The following is a 13,766-nucleotide window of genomic DNA, read 5'->3' as shown; positions in this document are numbered from 1 at the left end:
TAGTGACACTGTTAATGGTTAGGTTTCAATATGAAGCTAAATCCTGGCTTAATCTATGTCTGGACAACCAACCCTTGATGTCTATACATGTAAACAGCTGTGCAATGTTGTGTTGCAAACGCTTTCAAATTCCACTTGAAGCTTGGTGTTTTGTTCAAGACAGAAACTTTTAACCCTTTATCGCATGATGTTGCCTCTGGGTTTTCTTCAGTTGATATTAAAAAGTTTTTGGTCACACAAGTTATGTTTTTGAAGAGGACGTACATTTTTTGCTCTGGAAAGCTGCCTTCATTATTTGTATTGATTTTTTTTTTTCCATCCTTCAAAAACATGATTCATATTTCTTAGTGAGTAGGCTTTATTTTAAAACATTTAGAGCCACATACATTATTTGTATGTTTTGAGGAATTGCTTAAATATGTTTATTGCCCTGAAGCAACGCTGTGCGACAGTGGCATGTATATAAATGTAGTGGATATGGATTTACTATAAGGCAGTTATTATTTTAGATTTTTTAGTATCAGCCTTTATAGCATTAGTTTTTTTAATGTAATAATAGTTTAATAGCTTTGTTTTTAGCATTGTGACATCTGTAAAAAAAATAGTAATAGAAAATAGAGTAATAGAAAAGTCTCTTTAAAATATTCACAAATATTAAAATATTTAAATAAGTCTTGCACAGCATACCTAAAAGGAAACTACCCTCATCCCAAATTATTTTTTATTATTTGTGTTTGATTTTACTAATGAGGTCCATTTTGTACAAGACAAGTGAGTCAGAAATGTCTTTTTAAACATTGTTTTCATAAAGCATGCAATAGAGGGTTAATTGTTTTATTGAATACGGTTCACCTGAGAGTTTTCATAGTACTAGTCTTATTAACGCAGGAAGTGCATTGTGTTCGGTGCATGTTTAATCCTTAACAAGGGCTGACAGCTGGATTTTTCAAAGCCCAGGCAATAATTGCTATGACAGTGGCACTTGAAGCCTGGGATTTAACAAAGCTTTGCTTTGCCATAGAAGAATTGAAGTGTTGTTATTGTTTAAAGCAGGTTGTGTTCGGGACCGCAAACGGTTCGCCAGCTGCAGCTATTACAGGCTGTCCCGTTGAGCTGAAGACATTAGCCTGAAGAGATGGAAGAGGGTGGCTCGTCATTGAGGCGTTCGCCGCCGCAGTTATTAGCCTCTGATAACGCTGATATCGGAGGCAGGTGTGTGGGAATGATGTCATCAGCGTCCCATCTGTAGATGGGGGAGTTTGTGTGCGTCTCATGCCTGGAAGCGGTTCCACTTCCAGCTTAGTTCGATGTCTGTCACCTCTACCTGAGCGAGCACCACCTGCTGATTACTTGGCTTCCTCTCGTTTCACAGGCTCGAGAAGTTTGGGTCTATTTGCGCCGAGTGGGCGTCTCAGAAAAGAAGAGATTTATTGCCGTCTGGCTCCGTATAAGCGGCCGTTTTAGTTCTAATCTCTCAAGCATTGTGTAATATGAGAGTGAGGACTTTGCAAATTATTTTAAGCCATAAAAAGCCTTATTATAATGGAAATATGCATTTGTAGAGTTACCCTGAGAGTTGCTTTTTCTCTTTAGTACGGCTCAAATCGCAGTAAATAAAATCGTTGTCTTGTGGTGCATTTCTAAATCAATTTACGCTGGCAATTGTCGAGCATGCCCTACCTCAGAGGACTGAAACAAGTGGAAAGACCTCTTGTAGCTTGATAATCCTGGGCACACTATACTTCTCCAGCCTGTCAGAGTTACTTTTAATGCTGTTCCTCGGGGGATGGCAGCTTTGCTTTTGCTACAGAGCATTTCCTTTTACTGCCACAGTAAAGCAGTGACTTGTGTTGAGCAAATGCTTACAGCTCCTCAGTCTTTTACTTCATTTTGTCGTTGGTTTTTTCACGAAGCGTTGAGCAGGAAGAGACTCATTTCCTAAAACTGCATAAAGCGTCTAGAGAAACATTTGGGCATGCCAAGACAATGGCGGCAGTGTAACACTTTCTCCATTTACACCATTACTGCATTCATGGCTTTCACAAAGGGGACTGTTTTGATGTCGGATCAAATGTTTTTGCAGGCTAATGTGAATTTGCAAAGGGACAGATACATGTCACAACCTGATAAGCTTGTAGCGGAGATGCTGAGAGTGAAAACCCATCCTGTGCTACCGAAGCCTCTGGCACAGATAGTACTCGGTTAATTTGCTCGAAAAAAAGGCTTTATTTGTTTTGGAACTTGGAAATGGAATTGGATGGAAACAACAAAAGTAATAATAATAACAACAATAACAATAATTATATAGAAAAAAACAGACAGGGTATTGTTTCTGTCCGATAAGAAGTGGACCATATTTTATTAGCTAAAAAGAAAACTTTTTCTCAAATAGAAAACTCTACAAAAAGACCTGTTTAAGTTCTAATATACAGTCAAACCAAAAATTATTCAGACACCAGATATCATTTTTGATTTTTTTTTTTTTTTTTTTTTTTACTAGTGGGTGCAGTTAATAATAATAGTTCATTTATGTATGTGAGCAGAGGTGGGTAGAGTGCCCAAAATCTGTACTCAAGTAAAAGTACAAGTACTTATGGAAATATTTACTCAAGTAAGAGTAAAAGTAACAATCTTAACTTGAGTAAGAGTAAAAAAGTATCCTATGGAAAAAGTACTCAAGTAGTTAGTTATTAGTTACTTCTGATCTGAATGATATGAAGTGAAAACCCTGAATTTCAAACTGTTTGGAAAGCTTCCACACACCTCTCCTTGAAAACATAGGCTGAAGAAAGGTGTTTATATATATATATATATATATATATATATATATATATACAGGGCTCGCAAATTTTCTGGTAGCCCTTCGGGCAGGTACTCTTCAGATTTTGGTAGCCCGAAAATTAATTTAACTAGCCCAAATAAAAAAAGATAGGAGTCTAATCAAAATGTTTTTAATACACAAATAAACAAATATCAAGGAAGTAATTTTATTTCATTATATTTATTTCATTAAGTGTATCTGCAGAATTTTTAAATATTAATTTAAAGCAATTCATGACCCTTTTTAAGATCTGCAAAAGTAAAATAAACAGTAATGGGATTGGACAATGTAAAGTAGAATATTAAGCCATAAAATGGCATGATTTAAAATTCAGATACAGTTTCACACAAAAACAAAATATGTTACACTATGGCATTTCATCCTTTATAACATTAAAAGGGATAAATTGAGTATATAATTTATTATATTTATTTAAAACATAAATATTACTGTACTCGTTTAGATTTTTAGAAGGCACCTTAACTTTTTACATTTACAACTCTGTGTTTGCTGCATAAAAACATGGGTCGATAACTGCAATCATTTGACCATGAACAGCTGAAAAAAATGTACTGGAAATGAAAAATTCATTCTCTGTCACGAGGGGGCGCTTTAGGACAAAGTCCCTTTAAGGCAGGTCATGTCACTCGGCGGCCATCTTTGAAACGCCTCTTGGGCATACAAGTGCAGCTCCTATCTGTTTGAATGGGGAAACATCAAATTCTCCAAAACTGTTCACCAAGCTTACGATTAAATTTCATATTTTAAATCTTCAAAGAAATCCAACAAGAACTGCCTCATAAATATGGTTCCTTGTGCTCCAATAGCGTGAAAAAACGCTTATTTTTCCGGCTAGATGAGCCAGTGCGCATGCGCAGTACTGAGCACACGTCTTAGAGCGCTGACTGTTTCTATAGCAACCGGGACTTCTAACGGCAGCTGCAGTGACGCGCTGACTTTTTTAATCAACTATTGGCTCTTTCACTAAGAAGGCAGGGCTTCGCGGCCATAATGAGCGTTGCATTTTTCCCCATTCAAAACTACATGAGTGACATGTCTTGGGTATTCTATAGTCTTTGTTTAGGAGTGCTGAAATATTACGTTTCCATAGTAACAGCTGTACACAACAGCATTAACGCAGTTTTATCAGACATGAAATGAAAATTCCAACGACACGTTTCTGAGGACAGTAACGGAGGAACGCCATCAAATGTAGCGAAGTAAAAGTAAAGTTTTTTCACTATAAATGTACTTGAGTAAGAGTAAAAGTAAATCTTTAAATATACTCTAAAAGTACTAGTTACCCAAAAAATTTACTCAAATGTAACGAAGTAAATGTAATTCGTTACTACCCACCTCTGTATGTGAGGATAGCAAAATAAAGTAAACTTTGACATATTATACCCAAGAATCTTCATACAGTGGACTATCAGTAAAACTGATTTAAAAAATCGGCACCAAAAGTATTCAGACACTTTGACCTGGCCATGTTTTGCTTAAGTGTTTTTTTCTTTCATTTCTAATGTGACCTTTTTACACCAAAGACTGAACAAAATTAAGCATTGCTTCGTAATTGGTCAAAAAAGTATTGCTAGCTGTGTAAATATAGTCACACTAACAGTTGTCTGAATTTTTGGTTGATTGTAATCTATTATGTAACCTTCTAAGTCATCTGACATTATCAAGATAAATTTGTTCTGACACAGTTCAAGTCTGAGTTCTTGCCATATTTTATTACCATTTTCTAAACTATACTGAATAAACTGTGATAATGTGAGAAATGTTGAAGGTGTCTGAATGCATTTCGGTTTGACTGTATATTTTCTGATATTTAAAAAGTAATTTATTCCTGTGACGCTTCAGTATCACCTGATCCTTCAGAAATTATTCTAATATGCTAATTTGCTGCTCAAGAAACAGTTTTTAGTATTATAAATGTTAAAAACACTTCTGATTCATATTTTTGGTGGAAACCGTAGTCAATTTTTTTCAGGACTCTGATGAATAGAAAGAAAAAAAAACAGCATTTATTTGAAATAGAAAGGTTTTGTAACATTATTAATATCTTTACTGCTACTTTTGATTAGTTGAATTCATCTTTGCTCAATTAAAGTAATAATTTATTTTACAAAATCGTTGTGACCCCAAACCTTTGAGCAATCCTCTATATAAACTGCACAAAATGAAACTGTACAGTTATCTAAGTGCTATTTCTACCTGCTCTGACCTTTTAAAAATGAGTTTCATGGGAGTAACCTCATGCAGGCAGGTTGATTCAGTCACATTTAAAGGAGACATCAGATGCTGAATTCACTTTTACATCGTTTTTGCATATAAATGTGTCTTACCACCGCCCTATAATGATAAAAATCCATTCACTGCTTTTTTTAATCCCCCCAAAACCTAAACAGTCTCAATTATCAAACCGTTGTGATTTTCTGAGCAGTATGACGTCATATTGCTCAAGCTCCGCACACAGCTGCTGACGGACTGTCTCATATTAGCATATTTCCGCCCTCAGCCAACTGCCATTTCTTCGCACTTGAGCAGCTGTAACAACAACGTTTCATAAGCAATGCTGGTGTTTTGTAGTTGAATGTAAAAGTGAACATAAGAGTCTCAATTTCTCCTGACATTAGAGTCACTAAGGACGCAGAGGATCAGTTTAGGTTTTGATGGTAACACACCACCAAATACATAAATAAATGGAAGAGAGGGGCGGAGTGAGCAGTAGCTCATTATCATTTAAAGAGACATGCATCGAAACAAGTCGCTGAAACGGTAAAAAGGGTGTTTTCACAACCATTTTAACCAAAGTATGTTGCAGACATATCATGAAGACCCTAAATAATCCAACTTGTGGAAAATGGTCATCCGATATCTTCTTTAATAGTATTTTTGACATAAATAAAACCAGTTAAATTAGTTGTTACCACATTTAGCACTTTTTAGATAACATGACAAACCAATTTGTACAGTGTATATGCTTTGTTTGATTTGTAATGATAATGCACCATCATGATTATCCTCAATTTCTTTTTATTTCCCCTGTTCACATTCCTTTGCTCCTAGTTCTTCTAGTCCTAGTTCAGACAAAGGAAAATCTAGGGCTGCAAATCTAGTTTAAAAGCTTTGTGATGTACAACTAAAGTCAACTCCAGTTCAAGAAACGGACAGAAGTAATATCTTCTCTTTGGTAAATGTGATGTAACTGTGCTGCTGCAGGGGATGTCTATGCCACGACTTTATAAGTATTATCCCGGGTGAAGAGATACAGGGTTAAAATCCAACTTGATCCCGGTTCTAGTGGTGGTGGGTGGCTCAGTCCGGAAACATCTGCACTGTGAATTGGAAGACCAAGGCTTAAGTCCTTCCAGAGCCACTTTTGTTAGCTATTGTGCCCTTGAGCAAGACACTTAACCTCCTTTCGGCAACCTATGACTGCCGTTCATCTCTGTTTGTTATATAAGATCACAGATATGAAGTAAAGAAAGTGTGCATACTAGGCGCAGTTAACATTTTTAGCGTCAAAAGCAACTTAAAGCAATGTTCGCCTGTGCATTTCCAACTAAATGGACCTGAAAGCTTTTACGGACATTGCTGAATATTCCTGTATGGAGACCTAGAAATACCTTTGGCTAGTTCTAAAACACTACAGATCACTAGAAGTCAACTGTACCAGGCCGCTTACGTTTTTTCGGATGGGCATTTAACTGGAAAAGGACATAGAGTAGTACTTTCTGTTCACTTCATGGTCCTTTTCCTTCGGAAAGATACAGGCTAGTTGTAATGGTTTTCCAGGTAGGTGATTTTGCCCGCAGGATTGTTCCACTGACAGCAAAACCTGCTGATCATGTACTTCTTTAATGCAACTCATGTACGTTTATCTGCATTTATCATTTATCATTATAATGAAGTTGTTTAAATTATCTGGAGATTTGGCAGTTGGGAATATGTGACACTGAAGGAAACAGCACGTCGTTTGAAATGCTCAAGGTCTGCAGCCTTGACATTGAATTCATGCTTCATTCTTTTGTATCTTTCTGTATACGTTTTGCTTTGATTGTCCTTACTTTCCCCCTGAGTCACATTTCATCTTTGATGTAAATGTAGTTTACATCTCGCAAATCCTTCAGTGACTCATTACTCTTTATTAACAGAAAACAATATACAAAGCGAAAGTATTTATAAAGCTGCAGAGACTTGAACGTCTTAATAAGAGCTTTTAATTACATCTGAGGCTTCTTATGTTGACCTGAAGCATGCTAAAATTTAACAAAAATAGCTAAATACACGTTGGTGCTCACAGGAGAATTGATTTCCCCCTCTAATCATGGCATCCAGATTAATTAGTGTGTATCTATTAACACCCTGTCTGCATTTTTTAAGTATAGCATTCACAGTGGAATATTGCTTGCAGGTGTAGTTCAGGCAGTGCATTTAATTCGTTGGTGGAGCTAATCAATCTAGTCCAGCTAATTGCATGTTTGCTTTTGAGTCTGTCTCTAGTTTTAAATAGTGCTGTTCACCTGTTTTCAATTTCCAGTCGCTGGATTGTGATTAGAAATGCTTTATGTGATTCAAACAACAAGGATATGTTCATAGATCAACATTCTTATCAATATCAAATCAGTCATTGCTCTATGATTTGTTAAAGTCCTTGCATAGTGAGTTTAATTTTTTTGGAAAAAAAATTGTTATTTTGTATAGACCCATTTGGAGTAGATGTCTGTAGCTGTGTTTCCATTACCCTTTAAATTACGCAAAAATTGCTCAACAACTTCCATATATCGTAAAAAAGTTTTTACGCTCAAATGAGGTGGTTTTTCAGGCAATTCGAAAAAGGAATATTTGGCAAAACAGCAATGGAAACTGTTTTTTCGCATCTACAGGTCACATTCGATTAAATATAGCCAAAATCCCAAAAATCCGTTGCCATGACTTATCGCGAGAGGAAAAAATTAAGTTTCAGACACATAACATCGGGTTAATGGGAACGCCGTCATTTTGCGATACTTTCTAATCGACATTTATAAAATAGCGCCAACGTTTTGCGCAAATCTGTAATGGAAACGCAGCTACAGTTACGTCATCTGCTGGTAACAAGTAGAGGGAATCAGGTCAAATTCATGGAATAAGAGAAAAAATGAATTGTCGTGCCTTTGGATGTCGGAATCAGAATGCAAATCATCTTTATAGAGTACTATTGTCAAAAATGGCATTTGAAGCTAAACGCAGATGTTTAAGCATACAGACTATGAATGAAACTACTATGATTACTCTACTTTTGAAGCATAAATTTGATTTAAACAATCTGTCTACATAATTTTTACATGCAGTTCATAGGGGACATATTGTATTAGTCCTACAGATACAGCATGAAATAATATTTAAACCTATAATATTTTACATAACATTTACCTATTTTATTTCATAATTCTGCAAGTTTATATCTTCTAGTTCAGACTTTATACCTCGATTTAACTCAAAAATAGCAAGTTTGTCAAGTCTGAGAAAAAAAAACAGAAGTGTGGGATATAAACTCATGATTCTGAGCCAATGGGAAAAGAAAGAATGACGAGTTGATTTTTCTTATCAGAATTGTGAGATATGATCTCGGAATTGTGAGAATAAAGTCAGAATTTTAAAATATAAACTCAAATTTGCCTTTTTTATTATTTTATTCCTAGGCTTCCATAGACCGCTACTTGGAAACCATCATTTTCTGCCACACGATAGGCTCCGCCCACAAAAAACGTCATCACTGTTAGCAAACATCGAAATGGTCTATTCGTCATCCTCAAAATTCGTTGTGCACAGAAACCTTGTGTTAATTAATCTGTTGCAAAAAAATAAATTCGCAAAACAATACAAAATGGAGTCTTCAAGCTGTGATGATTTTGTTGTCTTCTCTCTTCTTAAAAAGAGAAAAAGAAACAGAAAATATTGAGTGTATTATCCAGGACTTGGTGTGCAAGGACCTATGATTGATTGATTGACCCTGGACCACAAAACCAGTCATAAGTAGCACAAGTATGTTTGTAGCAATAGCCAACAATACATTGTTTGGGTCAAAATTATACATTTTTCTTTCTTTGCCAAAAACCATTGGGATATTAAGTAAAAATCATGTTCCATGAAGATATTTAGTCAATTTCCTACTGTAAATATATGAAAACTTAATTTTTGATTAGTAATATGCATTGCTAAGAACTTCATTTGGACAACTTTAAAGGCGATTTTCTCAATATTTTGTTTTTTAAATAGACCAAATATTGTCCTGTCCTAACAAACCATACATCAATGAAAAGCTTATTTATAAATCTGTACAAATCTCAATTTAAAAAAATGACCCTTATGACTGGTTTTGTCACATATTGCCTTTTACTTTGTCCATTTTTGGATCAAATTTACTTGCGTGTCTCTGAGCATCATATAATGTTGGCGTTTCTGAGTGAATCAGAATTTTGAACAAAACAGTTGAGTGAATGATTCAGTGACTCATTAAATCATTTATTTGGCATCCAGATTGATTTAATTAATCAGTTTGAACGAATTAGTTGAATGAATGATTCATTGACTCGATAAATGTCATTTGTCGCTGTTTACTGGTATATGAATGTAAACTGCAGAAAAAAAGTAATTATGATAGACCTCCTTAGTGTAAATCATATTGTGCAATTATGAATGTATGTTTTTAATATTATTACAATATTATTAATCTAACATTATATCATAATAATACTAATATGCATTTAATATAATTTAATACAATATTAATATTCGTATTAGTCTTATTTATCTCATTTACGACTGTTTATCACTTACGTCACGTTATTTATATCCTTGTTCGTAGCAGATGATTTCTTTGATGTTCAGGCTGTTATGGTATTTTATTTTTGCATTTGCCGTACACCCATGACGGACTCTAATGCGTGTGTTTAAACCTTTAAAACCTGCACCCTATGTTTCCACCTACATCTAGGTTGGCAGTGCTGTTATTTACCGCTCTTTTTAACCAACGTCTCTCCCAGTGGGAATTGTGTGTGTTTCAATTACAGTCACTTGATGTTCTGTGCGAAGGCCTGTTGGGAGAGAATAAGTATCGACACAGACCATGTCCAGCATTAACCTCCATATTCAGGCTCCTTTGGGAGATGTTCTCTCAGCCGAACCCATGTAACATTCGAACGCAAATGTAGACTCGGAGTCACAGTGTGCCACACACAATCTTATCTGTTTTTTTCCTGACTGCCTCAGACTTTGAATGACTACAGCTGCTCTGTAATGTTTGATACGAGGCCAACGTTTCTGTCAAGACTGCTAATATGAAGTATGAAAGCTGTGTACTGTATATTTGACAGTATTAGACAGCCTTTCAACCACTTTAATATTTGCTGTGACAGCATTATACATTTGACATTGAGAATAGGATTCATACACCACATAAAGGGAGCCACTGTGTATGTTTAAGGCTTTTCATACATTAGCATAGATAATTTATCATGCACTCAACGGTTTTTCGTTTTACTAGGTCAGAGATCACTTTAATGTTTCATAATAGAAATATTTTCTACATCATGATTTTTAGCTGTGTTGTGGTAAAAATAGCAACAGGTAGCGCCTGTATTTTACGTGATCAAATGTGGATTTTTTTCTATTACATATTAATAACATAATAATAGTGGTCGTTCATTCATAGCCCTTAGTCAAAGGATGCCAAATATATAACATAGTAGCAAAATTAGTCAGTTCCCATGCTGAATTTTGCATACGTTTTAAAATCAGAGTTTATTCAATCAGTAAAATGCTGCTGGCATCCTAAGAATCACAGTCACTGAGGTGGTCTCACCTGCAAACAGGTCTCTCTGTGTGATTTTTCACCATGAATAACACCAAATAAAGACAGGTCGGCCTGACTCGTGCCGGCTCAGCTCAAACCTGGACCATTACCCAGAGATTCAACACATTCAGCATTGCTGAGAGACTGTGGAACAGAGCCAATGGGTTTTATGAGGACACGTCTCGCAAGTGTTGTCAGGACAATCCCGCTCGCGATAAGTACTCGTATCGTCCATTTTCTCACCGCGTGATTGGAATTTCATATTTCTGTCCTTCACATACAAATGGAAATATTGCACGTCCAAACACATTCGCATCTCGCCGCTCATAACATCGAGCCAGGAGTCACCCAGCCTGCAAATTGCCCATGGAAAATTCTTGTTTGCTTGACTATTATGCATGCCACATCCTATTCAGACCTTTGTGTTGGCCGTATCCCCTGCATGCACAATTTCAGCCACGGGACTATGACATTTCCAAAACCCGTCTGCAATCGGTCACGGCTTGCGAAATCCCTGAAATATTTTCATCAGGCCATGCGTCTCCCAGCATCTACATTCAGAGACATTATCCTGTCCTTGATGTTTTATCATTAGTTGGGAAGTGTTTGGGCTCCTACTGAGATCTTTTGATGGAGCACAGACAATAAAGTGATGGAGACAGCCAGCCAATTTTGCCTGCTGCGACTGTTCCCCAGCAAGGCGCCTGAGTATCTGTGCTAAAAAGTGGAATGATAGTCACATCGCACAGCCACAGTACAATAGCTCGACCGCATTTGCCAGCGCCCCATTATTCTGCTGATTGTGCGATGGCTGTATCCAATATGACTGTGTGTTTATTAATAAATGATTCTCATAATGTCATTTTCTCTTTCTCCCGTTTCCATACTCGCCACATGATAGGAAAGATCTGAATCACATCGAGTGCTTTTTGCAGGGTGCAGGACCTCTTTGGGGGTTTTTCACACCGCACGTAAATCCCATTTGGTTCGGATGCAAACTTTAGGACGGACCATCCGAGCGGTGAAATCGGATCCGTTTGTTTTGGCCTTGTAAGTCAATATCTGATACATCTACATCAGTTGCTGTAGTAATGATGTAAGCGACAGCAAGATGCCGTGAAACTCTCTCATAGAACATCTGAGAGCAGCTGTCAGTGCGGAAGGAGAAAACGGAAAACTGGAAATGTTGCCTCTGCTCACGTCCATCACTGCAGTGCTGAAATCATAAGGCACATTCATGCAAATACTGCTGATTTATTCGCTCATTCATTATACAGTGCATTTGGACACAGCTGCAGACTGTATTGCACACTTTTGTGTGACATTACGTACACGTTGTGTCCGTGAATGACGGAAAGCGGCGACTGGATGCGCTCCAAAAAAGTCTGATTTTAATCGGATTGGATGTGGTTTGGATCGCTTTGTAAACATCGGATTTCATGTGGGCTTTTTCGCTGTTCAGTCTACAAACAAAACAACTAAACGGATTTGAGTCAGATATGCCAAAACATCGGATTTTTGCTGCCTGTCTGAACAAAGCCTTTGGCACAGTGTGTTTTGTTTAATCACACGGCCAGTGACATGCCCATTCAAATGCAGGCTTTACACTATTGCTTGGACGTCTAATTCTATATTTCTCAAGCCGTCGTATTCTATTGTTGCAGGTAGCAAGCCCGTCAATTCAATTCAAGTCATTTTCTTTACATGTTTCTTACATTATATTTGATCAAATATCTATAGCTGGCCATTTTGCCTTCAGCTGTTTCAATAACACTGTTTTGTAGGAAAATGCTGCACAGTCAGACATGCAATTTCATGTAAAAGCAAAAAGACAGGCCATTTTAGTTTCAATCAAGGATATTTATGAGCTTTTGTCTGTCTCAGGCCTCCTTTACATCTGGACATTCTTTAGTGCATTAATACCTTGTATTACAGTATATCTCAAGTGTGATTTAATAAAATCTGTATGCAATTACCCACGCAAAATGGAAAACTCGACTTATACATTACCAGTCAAAAGTTTTTGAGCAGTAAGTTTTTAAAGAAGTCTCTTCTGCTCACCAAGCCTGCATTTATTTGATCCAAAATGCAACAAAAGCAGTAATATTGTGATTTTTTTTTATTTATTATTATTTAAGATAACTGCTTCCTATTTAAATATATTTTAAAATTTAATTTATTCCTGTGATCAAAGCTACATTTCAGCATCATTACTTCAGTCTTCAGTGTCACATGATCCTTCAGAAATAATTCTAATATGCTAATTTGCTAATATGCCAAAAAAAAAAAAAAAAAAATCAGGATTCTTTGGTGAGTATAAAGATCCAAAGATCAGCATTTATCCAAAATAAAAATAAAAAAGTTTTATTTAGCAAGGATGCTATAAATTGTTCAAAAGTGATGTAAAGTGACGATAAAGACATTTATAATGTTACAAAAGAAGAAAAAAACTTATATTCATAAAAGACACCTAAAAAAAAACTACTAGCTGTTTTAAACATAATGATAATATAAAAAATTAATTAATTACATTTCTGAAGGATCGTGTGACTGGAGTAATAATGATAAAAAAATCAGCATTGAAATCACAGGAATAAATTACATTTTAAAATATAACCAATAAGAAAACATATTTTACATAGTAAAAATATTTTAATTTGTATTGTTTTTGCTGTACTTTGGATCAAATAAATGCAGGCTTGGTGTGCAGAGAAGACTTCTTTAAAAAAAAAAACATTAAAAATTCTAAAACTTTTGACTGGTAGTGTATATTACATCAGAGTTTGCACAAACTGAGCATGTTCCCAAATATTAAAGGGATAGTTCACCCGAAAATAAAAATTTGGTAATTAATTATTCATCCTCATGTCGTTCCAAACACATAAGACCTTTGTTCATCTTCGGAACACAAATTAAGATATTTTTGATGAAATCTGAAAGCTCTCTGATCCTGAATAGACAGCAATGCAACTATCATGTTTAAGGCCCAGAAAGGTAGTAAGAACATTGTTAAAATAGTCCACGTGACATCAGTGGTCCAACCGTAATTTTATAAAGCTACTGAACTGAAACAGTTTTCAACACTGATAAAACAAAATGTTT

At 35.9% G+C, this 13,766-nt stretch overlaps 1 protein-coding gene across 1 annotated transcript in view; it reads left to right on the top strand.

Moving 5' to 3' along the window:
• Positions 1 to 13,766, top strand: part of cadm1b (cell adhesion molecule 1b) — a 119,207-nt gene that overhangs the window by 39,026 nt on the left and 66,415 nt on the right. The window lies entirely within an intron of this gene.

This window comes from Garra rufa, chromosome 14 (genome assembly GCF_049309525.1).
Source record: "Garra rufa chromosome 14, GarRuf1.0, whole genome shotgun sequence".
Lineage (NCBI taxonomy): Eukaryota > Metazoa > Chordata > Actinopteri > Cypriniformes > Cyprinidae > Garra > Garra rufa.
The sequence above is the reverse complement of the archived record's forward strand: the minus strand, read 5'-3'. Positions and strand labels throughout refer to the sequence as shown.